Below are 17204 nucleotides of genomic sequence, written 5' to 3'. Positions count from 1 at the left end.
ACGAACTCTACATGCTTTCAAAGGTTAAAAGTAGCTCTTTTTTATGTTACAATTTCCTCATTATAATATATGAAAAAATAGCAACATACTTTCATAAATTTTTACTTTATATAACTTTACACAAATACAACCACAACCATACACAAATAGATCAATCTTTACAGAAAAAAAGTAAAATATAATGACTTCAATCTATGCTATCTTATCTTATCTTGTGCAGGTAATATATTTTGTGAGGAGATTCATGAAAGCAGTAAAAAATGAGTTACAGTAACATAATATTCACTCTTTATGCCGTCTACATTATTTGTGTTTAATATATTGTTGTTATAGGAAAAATGAAATTAATATGTTATAATAAATATATAAACATAAGTACCTTTCCATTTCATGTAATTGGCCTAAAAATAAAGATATTAATTAGTGTTTCACATTAAACTTGGGCCACCATGAATGACCTACTATGAGACACAAAGCAAAAGATCAAGGAGCGAAACTACAATTTTCTAATAAATCCAGACAACCATCTAGAGCTATTAGCAAGATGAATGATAAAAGACAATTCATTATTCACAATATTCGTTAACCTCCCTTATGACACATAGTAGGAGATTCCTAAATATTTGACACATCTTCCTCTTAGTCATTGGAAGACACTTACTATGGATGTAACAAAAGTAAAAGTATTTCAATTATCTTCATCATACTGACAATCAAAAAATAGTAACTAATTAGTTACAATGTAAATATTAATAAACATGATAAAAGATAAGATTGATTTATAACCTTAGTTGGCGGGCGTTGATAATATAACAACCTCTGTTGTAGACTTTCTATGTGAAATAGTTTCAAGAAGTACAACATTGCATGAGATTAGCAGTTTCTAAGTTCAAAGAAAATCCCTTCACCTTCCGCGCTTCGATGGTTTCACAATTATTGCTTTTCCAATTAAACTTCTTCGTATATTTGAAGGTAACATTAATTTGTACGCAAGGGGGGTCCAACAAAAGTTGCTGGAGATTGATTCCAAAATTGAAAAGAATAAACTGATAAAACAAAACAAAGCGACATTAGTAGTAAAATTCAAACCGATATGGCTTAAAGAGAGAAAATCAAGAAAAAATGAGTAAAAATAAAGAAAACTAAAGACTTGAATAGGGATTAAAAACATGAGCTCAAAGTACAATTGACCAAAGCATAATATTTGCCATTAGTACATTGTAATCGAGCAATTTCTCATTTCTTCTTCATTACATTAGCACCAACAAAGTTTCTAGTAGACAGTTATCATACGATTCACAATGCCCCATATATCGAGTCTTAAAATATGTGGAATAAAGAACATATAATTTAATTTAAAAACATTAACAACAAAAGGAATCATCGCTTTTACCCATTACTTTGATCATTTGAAAACATTCTCATATGAATTTGTAGCTAAAGAAACGATAATAGAGCTTCAAGACCCCAACAAATATTCAAACTGATTTGACTCACATTAAAATATCAACAGAAAAACACTATTTCAAAGATAAAAAAAACTAATCTTTTATAGAGACAACAAGATAATAGATGAACATAAATAATGAGTACAATGTTTTAACCCTAAGATACGAATCATAATGATAAACCATAATACATACCCTAACATTGAATATACCATCTTATCCAAGGACTCCCAAACATAGTAATTAGACTTGAGTGAAGACCTGAATTCAGAAAAATATTTATTGTTTATAGACAGTAAATAAGAATATGAATTACTTCAAGTGACAATAAATTGACAACATGAAGAAAAACTTCAAAATTACTAACCCAAAAATAAAGATGACAAATCGGATCAACATACATTCTCAAACGATGGTGGTGAATGTCGTTAGTAAGGGAAAGGAAAGGTCGAGGGGAATGGGTTCTCACAACGGTGGTTAGTGGTCAGAAAGGGTTTCTAGATCCAATCGATAGTGGTGAAGGTCGTAGAGGCGATAAAGGGTGGTGGTAGAAGGCGGAAGGAGGCAGAGCAACTGTGTTGGGGGTCGAAATTCCATAGTTAGGGTTTCTTTTGACTAACAGAGAGATAGAGAGAAGAAACATGCGATGGAGACCGAGTGGTGAATGGAATCTCTCTGTGATCGATCTGAGAGAGTGGATGCAAATATAAATCATATTTAGTGTGGACCTATTCAATCGGCTTGAAGATAAGGGATGGCCAATTCACTTGGCAAAGGAGTTTGTTCAGTTTGTTTAATGTTTATGACTTTTTCAATAGTTGACCGGATAAGATCTGATTTTTTTGGAATGCATAAAATGATTGTAAACAATGCAATAAGGCTTGTACGACTTAAAATTCAGCATTTGACTATAACTGTTTTATAAGAATCAATGTAGGCCAATCATTTCAAAAACTTAAATAAGGATATGTAATCTTACCTATTAATTAATTTTGTTAATTAAATAAAAATTTAATTAATCCCTAAAATATTGGATTACTTTCTTTTAAATCCCTTCAAATCGTTACTGCTTCTTTATCACCGATCCATCCCGTCTTCTTCAACCTAATCCTAAACCACGATAGCCATCGTCTTGCCTATAGTTATGCCGCTTCTTCTTCCTCCCTTTCCACCGTCGGCCGCTTCTCCTTCATGCCACCGTCATTCATTTTTCGAATGGGTCGACAACAACCATTGTCTTGCCTATAGGTATGCCAACCGATTGCATAACCTTTTTATTCAGTTCATGATTTGGAATCAGGTTAGTATTTCCTCTTTATTTTATTTCTTTTATTATTACTTGATAGAAATTTAGGAACATTGATTATTGTTATATTCATTCGAATATTCAATTGAGTGGTTGTTTGCAACTTTTACAAACATAAAATATTCATTTAAATTACAGTAAGGTGTATTCGGGATTTTGCATTTTCAAAATAGATTATGAGTTTTGATTTGCAACTATAATAATAACTAATAAGCATTCTTCATAAGGCCTAATTGTCAAACTAGATACGTTGCAATTTTATTATTTAAAACAAATATACTCATCTTTTTCTATGACTTTTAATCATCATTTTATATAAATTATTCATCGGTAATTATTTTAAATGTGTGACTTATAATCTCAAAAAAGTTTAACCTTTTTTCAAACTTTTGACATTGTCTAATATAAGTTATGATAGTAAATTGTCATTTTGTTTGTCTATTTTGGTGGCATTTTTTTTTTCTTTTTCGAGTTGCGATAGAAATGGAAGATGGTTTTTTTTTTGTTTGTCATTTTTAGGTTCTAATTTGAAGGAGAGCCTACACTGGGAAATACAGCTAAATATTGAACATAACTATAGGATTAGTTTGGTTTATTTGGAAAAGGGAAAGACGTTTTCTTGGTTTGATGCTTTAATTGGATGATAATAAAGCATGCCTTCCAAGTGTTTGATATAATGTCAAAAAGAGAAGGTTTTTGTGTAAATGATGTAATTTTTCAAATTTACTGTAACATCCGTATTTCCAGGTATGATAAAATGAATATTATTTTCTAAGTTATGAGGAGTGACTCGACGAGTTGGCGCCTTAACTTGTCGAGTAGGATCGCGACTTGGTGACGTGGAAAATGAATGGACTCGACGAGTCGACAAGCTGACTCGCCGAGTCAGCGCTGTTGCCAGAAACCCTAATTCTTTCAGGCTTGGGCCTATTTAAAGGCACTTATAGCCTCCTTGGCCCTTCCCACCAGTGTCTTCGTCCCTTGATAGAAACCCTAGAGTTATTGTGAGCTAGAGAGGAAAGAGGCCAATTGGAGGTCATTTCTTTGAAGAAGAAGGTCAAGAGTGTTGCAAGGATCTTAGAGGAGAGTGGGTGGATCAGCTTCATCTTCATTCAAGCTTCAGATCTGGTACAAGCTCTTGTCTCCCTGGTGTTTGAATAGATTTCTTTTGGTTGTTGAGTTAGGGCTTGTATCACCATTTGGATGGGGTTTTGGGTGCATCCAAACCCTTTTTCGGGTTGTTTTGTAGATCTGGACCTTGTGAGGTCCAGAGAACCAGAAAGTAGTTAGCTTTGAGTGAGTTACTTTGGAACCTTGAAGCTATGAAGCTTCAATGGAGTCATAATGGTGTATAGAGAAAAATACACCATGCATGAGCCCCAAGTTCAGACCTTTACGTGATTTTTGGGTGTTAGAAGGCCAGATCTATAAGTTAGAGAAACAGATCTGACATCAGAAGGTCAAATGAGTGTTGCCATGGAGGAAACCCGCCGAGTCCATAAGGGGACACAACGAGTCGGATCGGGTTGCCCCGCGATTCGTGATCAGTGGTAACCCGTCGAGTGAAAGGTTAACTCGACGAGTCGAGTGAGGCCTTATGAGGATTCAGGGGACACGCATGGACTCGCCGAGTCACCTGAGTGCACTCGACGAGTCTGGTCAAAGTTGGACCGTTGACTGGAGTTGACTTTCGTTGACTTTTAGGGTTTGGTCAACAAGTGGACATTTGGACCATTGGAGGGGTAAAATGGTCTTTTCCCCTTCTATGAGATTATAGGAAGGGATTAGTCTAGCCTTGAGAATCGTTGTTAATTAGAGGTAAATTACTTTATGTGATTAGGTGGAGGCTATAGCAGTATTTCGAGTTCGAGACTTACCGAGATTACCCGAGGTGAGTCTTCTCACTATACATTACCTAGAGTGGTATCCATGAGCAGACCGAAGGTTCTTATGTGTTATGTGTTTACTTGAGATTTAGTGTATTGTGATTTATGTATGCTATGTGATATTTAGACCGGATCGGAGGGTCCAACGATTTAGACCGGACCAGAGGGTCCAACGAGCTAGACCGGACCAGAGGGTCCAACGAGCCACGGGACTGGAGGCTCACGCTGAGACACATTGACCAGGGGGTCTTATCGAGTTATAGCCTCGAGTGGCTTATGTGTTGTATGTGGTATTTTGGGGAACTCACTAAGCATTTATGCATACCGTGTTATGTGATATGTGTTTCAGGTACTAGCGAGGATCGCAGGAAGGCGCCGACATGATTTGCACACACTGGGAGAGGATTATGTTTTTGATATTTTGGGATATGTTTTATTGTGATGACATTGGATACACATGAGATTTTGAGAATATTATATGAGTTTTATTGTGTTGAAAAATGAAAAATTATTTTAAAATTTACGTTGTTACAAGTTGGTATCAGAGCCTTGGTTTGAGGGATTCGGATGCACCTTCGGGCGTATCTGAACTCAAACTGAGGATTTGAGAGAATTTTTCATAAAAGAAACAATTTTTCTAAAAGAGTAAAAGATTTTGAGGAAAGCAGAACGGATCAGTGTGTATGATCAGCCAGCGCCCGAAGGGTGATTTCCCAAAATACCCTTGCGTTATGTGTTATGAGATATTATGTGATATGCTATGCATGCTAGAGTAGGCTAGGTATTCATATTTAGGACTAGAGTGGGCCTGATTTGTGATGCCTTAACCTAGGAGTTACTGCTACTTTGAATTTCTTTGAGAGTGAGTAGGTAGCATGGAGGAGCTTATGAGAGGTCTACTGGGTGGTAGCATGCGCTCAGCGAGATATAGAGTACTTGTGAACTAGAATCCTAGGAGGAGGGCTTGGGGTGATTACTGATGTGGTGTGGAAGGTAGTATAAGGGCCCGTACTACTGGAAACACTAGATCAGCGAGCAGCCCAAGTAAGAATCCTTAGGGTACTAAGGAGGAAGTAGGATTGAGTGTTAGAGTGCGAGAATGCTCGAGCGAGTCTCTGATTTCTTTTGTGTTGTATTTCAGAGACATTATGGTGGGTACACGCCACACTCCAGAGAGCAGCGGTGTTAGCGATGATGAGATTCACAGGATGATTCATGATGAGGTGGTTACAGCCATTCGAGTTGAGATACCGGAGATGTTTGGGTCTATCAAGACCACGCTGATTGAGACATTTGACGAGCTATACGCTACTCTTACCGATGCTGCTGTTGATGCGGCCACTGCAGCCGTTGCCGCTGCTAGGCCGCAAGGGGTGACTCGTTGCTGTACCGGGAGTTCAGCAACACGAAGCCACCAGAGTTTGATGGGATTCAGGATCCGATAGTCAGGATGAGATGGATCTCTGACATTGAGGGATGCTTCTACACATGTTCTTGTCCGGAGCATCTGAGGGTAAGGTTCGCGCTGAACCAGCTTCGCTTGGGAGCGAAGGATTGGTGGAAGTTTGTGACGGCTGACTTTACTCCTGTAGAGATTACGGCGGTGACATGGGAGAGTTTCACCACCATGTTTAGAGATGAGTATGTTCCCCTATGGAGAGGAAACGTCTAGCATGGGAGTTCTTGTCCCTCAAGCAGGGGACGGAGTCCGTCACTGTGATTACACGGATGTTTCACGAGAGGGCGTTGTTTTGCCCTGAACATGTGTCTTCTGAGCAGGCACGCATGAGTCGATATCTGAGCATACTGAGGAGAGACATTCGTGAGTTCGTGGCGAACTCGACATACCGGACATTTGCCGAGCTCCAGGGAAATGCCCGGAAGAGGGAGATTGAGCTAGAGACTCAGGCCAGGGAGGAGGCCGAGTCTCGGAGGAGGGACAGGCGGCCGGCACAGTCTCAGCCGGCAGCCAAGCGGGCAAAGCCCACTGATTCGAGATCTGGAGTTCTGAAGGGCCGCACTTGCGGGAAGTGCGGCAAGAGCCATGAGGGAGTGTGCAGAGCAGGGTTGTGCTACAAGTGTGGCAAGGAGAGGCATTTCGCGAGGGATTTCCCCAAGGGGTTTGCAGTTTGCTTCCACTGCAACCAGACTGGCCATCGGAAGGCCGAGTGCCCACAGCTACCTCAGGGATCTGCACCTGCTGCTGCTAGAGCCACCGAGGCCCGGCCAGTGAAGGCCGAGACACCGAAGGCTCGCGGGAGAGCCTTTCAATTGACAGCGGAGGAGGTCCGTGCAGCGTCCGATGTCGTGGCTGGTATGTATTCTTTTATTTACTTATTCTGAGTTCGAGATATTGTGCTTATATTGTGGTATGCATAGGTACTTTTCTTGTGATTTCTGTACCTGCTTTGGTGTTATTTGACTCGGGTGCGAGTCGATATTTCGTGTCATTAGCATTTAGTCAGCACATCAGTATCCGATGAGAGGCGTTGAGTCGACCTCTGCGAGTTTCTATAGCCGACGAGCGAGCGGTGTATGCTACTGATGTGATTCGAGGATGTGTACTCGAGATTTTCGGTGTTCAGTTCCCAATAGATTTGGTACCGATTGCGATCGGGGATGTCTGTGTCATCTTGGGCATGGACTGGTTGAGCCGATTTGGAGCTGTTATCGACTGCGAGCATCAGTTGGTTACCATACGAGACCCTAGTGGGGGAGTACTTACGGTATATGGCGAGGGTACCCGATCTGGGCCAGCATTTTGCTCGGCTGCCAGAGCGAGACAGAGTCTACAACAGGGTTGTAGAGGGTTTGTAGCCTATGTGATGGATACACGAGTGACCTCAGAGAGGCCGAGTTCTGTCGGTGAGGTTCCGGTAGTGCGAGAGTTTCCGGATATTTTCCTTGAGGAGTTGTCGGGTGTGCCTCCCGAGAGGCAGGTGGAGTTTCGCATCGATTTGGTTCCGGGGTCGGCGCCTATTGCCAAGGCACCCTATCGCCTTGCGCCACCAGAGATGCAGGAGTTATCCTCGCAGCTTCAGGAGCTGTTGGGGAAGGGATTCATCCGACCGAGTAGCTCGCCGTGGGGAGCGCCGATCCTTTTTGTCAAGAAAAAGGATGGTTCACACCGGATGTGCATTGATTACCAAGAGTTGAACAAGTTGACGGTCAAGAACCGTTATCCACTACCGAGGATCGACGATCTGTTCGATCAATTGCAGGGAGCGTCTTGGTTTTCCAAGATAGACTTGAGGTCTGGATATCACCAGATGAGGGTGCGTGATGAGGATATCCAGAAGACGGCATTCAGGACTCGTTATGGGCATTACGAGTTCGTGGTGATGCCTTTTGGGCTCACCAATGCACCAGCGGCGTTCATGGATCTCATGAACCGGGTATGCAGGCCGATGTTGGATCGATCGGTGATTGTGTTCATCGATGACATTCTAGTGTATTCGAGATCCAGAGAGCAGCATGAGGAGTATCTGAGGGAGGTCCTTGGAGTGTTGAGATCGGAGAGGCTTTATGCCAAATTCTCCAAGTCTGATTTTTGGTTACGAGAGGTCCAGTTCGTGGGACATCTCGTTAATCAAAATGGGATATTGGTCGATCCGGCCAAGATTGAGGCTGTCATGAATTGGGAGGTGCCGAGATCCCCCACCGAGATCAGGAGTTTTCTGGGGTTGGCCGACTACTATCAGATATTTATTAGAGATTTCTCCAAGATTGCCGTCCCCCTCACCAGATTGACCTGGAAGGGTGTTGCCTTTATTTGGGGTCCCGAGCAGCAGACCTCGTTTGAGACTCTTGGCCAGAGATTATGCGAAGCCCCGGTGTTAGCCCTTCCGGAGGGAATGGAGGATTTCTTGGTGTATTGTGATGCGTCTATATCGGGGCTGGGTGCGGTGCTTATGCAGAGAGGGCGCGTGATAGCATATGCATCGAGGCAGCTGAAGCCTCATGAGACGAGGTATCCCACCCACGATTTGGAGTTGAGGGCAATGGTGTTAGCCCTCAAGATATGGCGCCATTATTTGTATGGGGTTCAGTGTACCATATACACGGACCACAAGAGTTTGAAGTATCTGATGGATCAGCCCAACCTGAATATGCGCCAGAGGAGATGGTTGGATGTGGTCAAGGATTACGACTGTGAGATCCTGTACCACCCGGGCAAGGCTAACGTGGTAGCCGATGCTCTAAGTCGCAGTGCGGAAAGTGCCTTGATTCGAGATATATGCATGAGGATGACGGTGATGACTCCGGTGTTGGATACCATTCGAGAGGCCTAGGCAGAGGCTGTGACACCGGAGAACCGCAAGAGGGAGCGGGTGATTGGACATGTATCCGAGTTTGTGATGGATAGCCGAGGGCTTATGACCTTTCGTGGTCGGATTTGGGTATCGTATACAGGCGGGGCACGAAGCACTCTGATGGAGGAGGCGCATAGATCGAGATTTTCGATCCATCCCCAGTGGAAGTGGGAACAGATTTCTATGGATTTTATCACCAAATTGCCGAGAACCGCGAGAGGCGTTGATGCAATTTGAGTGATTGTGGATCGGCTGACGAAGAGCGCTCACTTCCTTGCTATCAGCAAGAGCTCTTCTGCGGAGAGGCTGGCAGAGACATATGTGAGAGAGGTGGTGTCGTGGCATGGAGTGCCGATCTCGATTGTGTCAGACCAGGATGTACGTTTCACTTCCAGGTTCTGGAAGAAGTTCCATGAGGAGTTGGGTACGAGATTGCACTTCAGTACTGCTTACCACCCACAGACGGATGGCCAGAGTGAGCGAACGATACAGACGCTCGAGGACATGCTTCGGGCATGTGTTATGGACTTCGGGGGAAGTTGGGACACATACCTACCTTTGGCTGAGTTTTCTTACAACAACAGCCACCATTCGAGTATTGGTATGCCTCCTTTTGAGATTTTATATGGGAGGAGGTGTCGGACTCCCATCTGTTGGGGAGAGGTAGGACGGCGAGTGATGGGTAGCACTGAGATAGTGCTTAAGACGACTGAGCATATACAGCAGGTCAGACAGAGGTTACTGACAGCCCAGAGCCGCCAGAAGAGTTATGCGGATAGGCGGCGATCCGAGCTCGAGTTCCAGGTTGGAGACTTTGTACTCCTGAAGGTATCTCCTTGGAAAGGAGTGATCCGATACAGTAAGAGGGGCAAACTGTGGCCCCGATACATTGGTCCTTTCAGGGTGATCGCCAGAGTAGGTAAGGTATCATACCGTTTAGAGCTACCCGAGGAGTTGAGTCAGATCCATGATACCTTCCACGTATCCCAGTTGAGGAAGTGTATAGCTGATGAGACGACGGTAGTGCCGCTAGAGGATATTCAGGTGGATGCGAGCCTGAATTACATTGAGAGGCCGATCGCGATCTTGGATCGGAAGATCAAGGTTCTGAGGAACAAAGAGGTGCCCCTGGTTTAGGTCCAGTGGCAACATCGGAGAGGGTCCGAGCTGACTTGGGAGCCGGAGACGGAGATGCGGGAGCACCATCCAGAGTTATTTGCATAGTGAGACTTCGAGGGGGAAGTCTGATTCTAGTGGGGGAGAACTGTAACATCCGGATTTCCAGGTATGATAAAATGAGTATTATTTTCTAAGTTATGAGGAGTGACTCAACGATTTGGCGCCTTAACTCGTCGAGTAGGATCGCGACTTGGTGACGTGGAAAATGAATGGACTCGACGAGTCGACAAGCTGACTCGCCGAGTCAGCGCTGTTGCCAGAAACCCTAATTCTTTCAGGCTTGGGCCTATTTAAAGGCACTGATAGCCTCCTTGGCCCTTCCCACCAGTGTCTTCGTCCCTTGAGAGAAACCCTAGAGTTATTGTGAGCTAGAGAGGAAATAGGTTAATTGGAGGTCATTTCTTTGAAGAAGAAGGTCAAGAGTGTTGCATGGATCTCAGAGGAGAGTGGATGGATCAGCTTCATCTTCATTCAAGCTTCAGATTTGGTACAAGCTCTTGTCTCCCTGGTGTTTGAATAGATTTCCTTTGGTTGTTGAGTTAGGGCTTGTATCACCATTTGGATGGGGTTTTGGGTGCATCCAAACCCTTTTTCGGGTTGTTTTGTAGATCTGGACCTTGTGAGGTCTAGAGAACCAGAAAGTAGGTAGCTTTGAGTGAGTAACTTTGGAACCTTGAAGCTATGAAGCTTCAATGGAGTCATAATGGTGTATAGAGCAAAATACACCATGCATGAGCCCCAAGTTCATACCTTTACGTGATTTTTGGGTGTTAGAAGGCCAGATCTATAAGTAAGAGAAACAGATCTGACCTCAGAAGGTCAAATGAGTGTTGCCATGGAGGAAACTCGCCGAGTCCATAAGGGGACTCAACGAGTCGGATCGGGTTGCCCCGCGATTCATGATCAGTGGTAACCCGTCGAGTGAAAGGTTAACTCGACGAGTCGAGTGAGGCCTTATGAGGATTCAGGGGACACGCATGGACTCGCCGAGTCACCCGAGTGCACTCGACGAGTCTGGTCAATGTTGGACCGTTGACTGGAGTTGACTTTCGTTGACTTTTAGGGTTTGGTCAACAAGTGGACATTTGGACCATTGGAGGGGTAAAATGGTCTTTTCCCCTTCTATGAGATTATAGGAAGGGATTAGTCTAGCCTTGAGAATCGTTGTTAATTAGAGGTAAATTACTTTATGTGATTAGGTGGAGGCTAGAGCAGTATTTCGAGTTCGAGACTTACCGAGATTACCCGAGGTGAGTCTTCTCACTATACATTACCTAGAGTGGTATCCATGAGCAGACCGGAGGGTCTTATGTGTTATGTGTTTACTTGAGATTTAGTGTATTGTGATTTTTGTATGTTATGTGATATTTAGACCGGACCGAAGGGTCCAACGATTTAGACCGGACCAGAGGGTCCAACGAGCTAGACCGGACCAGAGGGTCCAACGAGCTACGGGACTGGAGGGTCCCGCTGAGACACATTGACCAGGGGGTCTTATCGAGTTATAGCCTCGAGTGGCTTATGTGTTGTATGTGGTATTTTGGGGAAACTCACTAAGCATTTATGCTTACCGTGTTATGTGATATGTGTTTCAGGTACTAGCGAGGATCGCGGGAAGGCGCCGGCATGATTTGTACACACTGGCAGAGGATTATGTTTTTGAGATTTTGGGATATATTTTATTGTGATGACATAGGATACACATGAGATTTTGAGAATATTATATGAGTTTTATTGTGTTGAAAAATGAAAAATTATTTTAAAATTTACGTTGTTACATTTACAAAGGGCCAAGTAGTTTCTACCCAATAATGATATTCCACTGAATTGAAAATTCCATTCCAACAAATTTAAAGATTTAATAGTTATGAGTTACTTCTATTTTGCTAAGCACGTCAATTTACATGTCATGCCTACTAAATTATTTAGTTGTTTATGGTTCAAAACTTTTTATTTGAAATACTTAACATAAGATATGAGTGACTCAATATTCTTGTAGAACTTTTAAAGAATAACTAGCAAAAGTTTTACCCATATTCGAGGAAGTGCATGTATTCATCCATAATATTTTGGAATATTTACTTGTTCATTCGTTTGGAATGAAATCATTCGATTAGATTCTTATAACAAAATAAATATGGTATGCATTATATTTTGGAAGATTTTGCTTGTAATTTGTAAATTTGGTTTTAAGGATTGTCATACGATTTCATGGTAGTTATTTTCATAAAATGCTCAATTTCATAGCAGTTATTCTCATAGAATGCTTGAAGGGGACATGATGATCAAGGGTGTGAACGTTGGATGATGGTGTGTGAGATGAAGATGAACAATGCTCAATGGTCTTCACAAAAGAAATCATTATTCATCGTTTATTTCTGGCAGAATAGTCCATAATAAAATGATCAAGTGCATTCGTTTAATAATTCTATATTTAAGAATTCTATGCTATTTAATATTTTTATTTATTTTTTATGACATTCTGTTAAAATATGTGTAATTGTATCAAAATGTACAAAACTGTTACTCTATAAGAATATGTATGAATCTATATTTACATTCAATGTCTATGAATATGTATATATATATATATATATATATATATATATATATATATATATATATATATATATATATATATATATATATATATATATATATATATAAGAATCATGTTATTTTTAAACTAATGGTTCAAAACTATTGTTTGTCTTCAAATATTTATTTTGTCAGAATAGATAATCTGACATTCTCATTTAATATCATTCTAACAGAATTATCTTAGAATTAAAATTTAATTAATTAAAAAATCAAAATTCGAAATTAAGAAAATCAAATATCTCTGAAAATTCGAAATTTTTTATTAATTAAACTTGTGTTTCCTAATTAGTAAATTTTTGGTAAATTAAGAAAGTGAATATTACCTATTTATTAAATAGGAAGCTTTTTCTTTTTTTCTTTTTTAATTATTTTTAAACACATTAATCACTTTCTTAATTTACCAAAAATGATTGGCCCATAATTAACCATACATCCACACAATAATTCTGAAATAGATTTACTTAAAAGTAATTATGGAAGATAGTTTACATGCGGCAATCAATTTTCTTTCGTGAAAATGGTTAAATGTGAATTTATAAAAGTTGAGGGACAAAATATAAAACTTCTGAAATAGATTTACTTAAAAGTAACTATGGAAAGAAATGAAGAATTGGAAATTGAATTACCATCCAAAGGTCGGTACCAAAGATGTAAGTTCTAGAAAGCTGAGGGACAAAAGATGGAAGTTCATGAAATGATTTACTTAAAAATAACGTGTAAGTAGGAATTAAAAGTGTGTATTTTGGAAGGGAGAAGAACTTTGAGTCAAGCAAATAACGAAAATTATATATATATATATATATATATATATATATATATATATATATATATATATATATATATATATATATATATATATATATATGATGAGGTTCAACAGAGAACCATAATTAACCAATGAACCAAGGAACTAATATTTTTTTCAACTTTTTCAACTTTTAGAACTTATTTTTTATCAAAAAAAAACTAAAAATACAGAAATTCATAACTTTTTATCCTTTTTCCAATGATATTAAATTCAATTTTTTTTACGTCAAATTCACAATGTGAATCCGAAAAATATTTTTCACATTCACAATGTTAATATATGAATTTAGATATTTTTAGATTTTTTTTCGATAAATAATAAGCTCTAGAAATTGAAAAAAAGATTTGGTTCCTTGAAGAACCAATAATTATGGTTCTCTATTGAACTTTTCCATATATATATATATATATATATATATATATATATATATATATATATATATATATATATATATATATATATATATATATATATATATATATATATAAAGTGGTTCAAATAAGAACCACAAAAGATTAAGAACCTTAAGAACCCCCATTAAAATAATTACATGATATTCTTATTAAACATGTGAAAATCTTTTTTTTCTCTTTTTGATACAAAAATGGCAAAATTATAATGTTTGTAGTATAATATTTTCATTCTTATATGCTATCATATTTGAACACAAAACTTATATAAATTACAAGTTTATACAATCCATTTATAGTTTAATTCGCAAAATTCACAAATTAATACAAACTATTTTACTATAATTCACAAACTCAAAGAAATCAAAATTTCAAACTCTACTACTACCACCACCATACGTTGTCACCAACCACCTGTATCAGCATCACAACCATCATTTTCTTCTAAATCGGATCTGTAAATAAAATCATGCATTAATAACTTAATATTACATTCACAGTCTAATAAAACCATTTATTTCACTCATTTTGAATTTAATGCAAAACTATTATTAAAACTAATGTATTTTTACATACTCATACAACACAAAAAATATATATATTCAGAAGAAAATTAACAAAAAAATTTACACATAAATCATTCATATTTTAAATTGTGAATTTAATATATTAAGCTGTGAATAAAATTAAAATTATTTCAAAAGCAACCAAAAAAATTATAAAATAATCACAGCTTAATGTAAATTCATTAATAGCTTAATACAATAATTTCATAATTTAATATACAAAATTCACAGCTTAATATAGTCAATTCATAAGTCTAAAAAGAAAATTCACAGTTTAATGCAGTCAATTCACAGTTTAAAACACAAAAATCACAATTCATGTCACACCCCCAAACCAGAACGGCGGAAACGTTCGGGGCGGAGGACGTCATGTACAGTATCACAATAATTGTATAATAGTAACCAAAGCAACAACAACCATTATATTAATAATATAAATTTACATTATGTTCAAAACATTTCATGATTTACATTAAAACTATAGTAAATATATAAGACATAATACTACTATGTTACGTCTTCGCAACACCTGAGAGAGTACCAGTCTACTAACGATCCTGAGAATACAAGTGGTTTGAAAAAAGTGTCAACATTAAAGTTGGTGAGTTCATAAGTATTTTTGTTATAAAAAGTATATCCTTTATTCTTTGGAAAAGTTTGCGTGTTTATTCAGAAAATCTTATATTTTCTTTGTAAGAATGTGCTCATACTAGTTCCTTCTATGATTACTTAGTTTATACTAGTTATATATAAACTAATATCGAATGGACAGTTGAATGTGTAGATCTGCCCTAAGCCCACAACCAAACAAGGAACAAAAAGTAAGGCGGAAACCACACATTCCACTGCATATCGGATATTATTTATATATATCTCTCATGTATAAACTAAGGAATTATAGAATTAACAATAATGATCCTTTTAGATATGATGAATGTGTTTTCTTCAGAAAATCCTATATTTTCTTAGTAAAATGGCGACCACAATAGTTCCTTCTACGATCACTTATTTTATAATAATTATATATCATTTAATATTGAACTGACAGTTGAATGTGTGAATCTGCCCTAAGCCCACAACCAAACAAGGAACATGAAGTAAGGCGGAAATCACACATTCCACTACCTATCAGATATTATTTATATATAGCCCTGATGTATAAGCTAAGGAAATCATAGAATTAACAATTTAAGGTCCTTTATGTTATACTAGTTTGTAAATAAGTGTTTAACCTTTTGTAAACATGTTCCTAGTTCCACTTACTCTATTGTAAAACATTGTTTTCAGTAAATAATTGTATTTGTTTTCAGAAAGTTAAATCGAAAACTGTTTACCTTTAAAATAATGTTGTTTATCCTAAAAAATCCTATATTTTCTATGAAACCAATTTGTAGTCTTAATCATTCGAAAACCGAAAAGCACAAGTATAATTACCATAATTAGTTTAATGATACGTAGTTTTATTTATAAGTAAAACTAGCTGAAGATGTGTTTGCCCTGTAAACTAGATGCGATGTTACTACTCTCCTATGATTACTTAGTACATACGAGTTGTATATAACCGAGATCGAACATAAAGTTGAATGGGTGAATCTGCCTTAAGCCCACAACCAAACAAGGAACAGGAAATGATGCGGAAGTCACACATTCCACTGTCTATCGGATCCTTATTATATATAACTCTAACGTATCCGCTAAGTAATCATATAGTTACTACCCCTTAAGCTTGTTTGAAAAGTATATTACTACGTAAATAAGTCGGTGTTTTCTCCATGTGAGTTCTTATAACCATACTAATATGACGGATATCCTGATACGACGTTCTTCGGACGTCAGTACCGTTAATGACATTTTTCATCCAGAATAACTGTAGCTAACAGTCAGGGCGCGGGATTGTCAGTCCCGTATAGATCTATACACAAATTCACGATATCCCTCCAGGAGACTCTGGTTCATAAGTCGGGACTTCTGTTGGTACTTAGGTAAGTACGCGAAGACATGTCTCACAAATCTTGTTACAACGAGTTCACGAGTAATACAGTGAAAAACTTTTTAATAAATAAAAATGAAATTTTTATTTAAACATGTTTATGATGATAATCATTTTTAAATTGACCCATAAATTATTCCTATTATAATTGATATGTTTGTTTTTCATATTATTTGACTGTTATATATAAAATCCTCGTTATTTTAACAACTTTAAAAGTTTATAATTTTGGCAATAACGTTTATTTAGCATTTTTGCGTAAAGTGTTTATAAAGTGTAATAGAACGAAATAAACAATTTATATTTTTAAACACAAAAATTTCTTGTGTTTTAATTGTATTCCCCCTAAAAACGTAGAAAAAGTTTGGAAAAGTGTAGGGGTATGAACTCACCTTATGTATGTTTTTTACTAGATATCGAGATGAAAGTGGTGACCTTCGGACTAGAATACGGGAAAGTGATTGTATCCTACGAGTATTTTAACACACGATTGTGTGTGAATAAGATGTATTAGCAACACATATTCTATAAACACTAAATAATTGAAGAATACTTACTTAAGCTTGTAACTTGTTTGAAAGAAGAATGATCTTTTGGAGCTTAAAATAGAGAGGATGAAGGAAATGGGTTTGATACTTTGAGAGAGTTTTAATAGAGATTTCGTTCACTGTAACATTGAAATAGAAATTTTCACAAT

This window comes from Lactuca virosa, chromosome 8 (assembly GCF_052849685.1).
Source record: "Lactuca virosa cultivar CGN04683 chromosome 8, Lactuca_virosa_CGN04683_v6, whole genome shotgun sequence".
NCBI classification, from domain to species: domain Eukaryota; kingdom Viridiplantae; phylum Streptophyta; class Magnoliopsida; order Asterales; family Asteraceae; genus Lactuca; species Lactuca virosa.
This window is presented reverse-complemented; position numbering follows the sequence as displayed.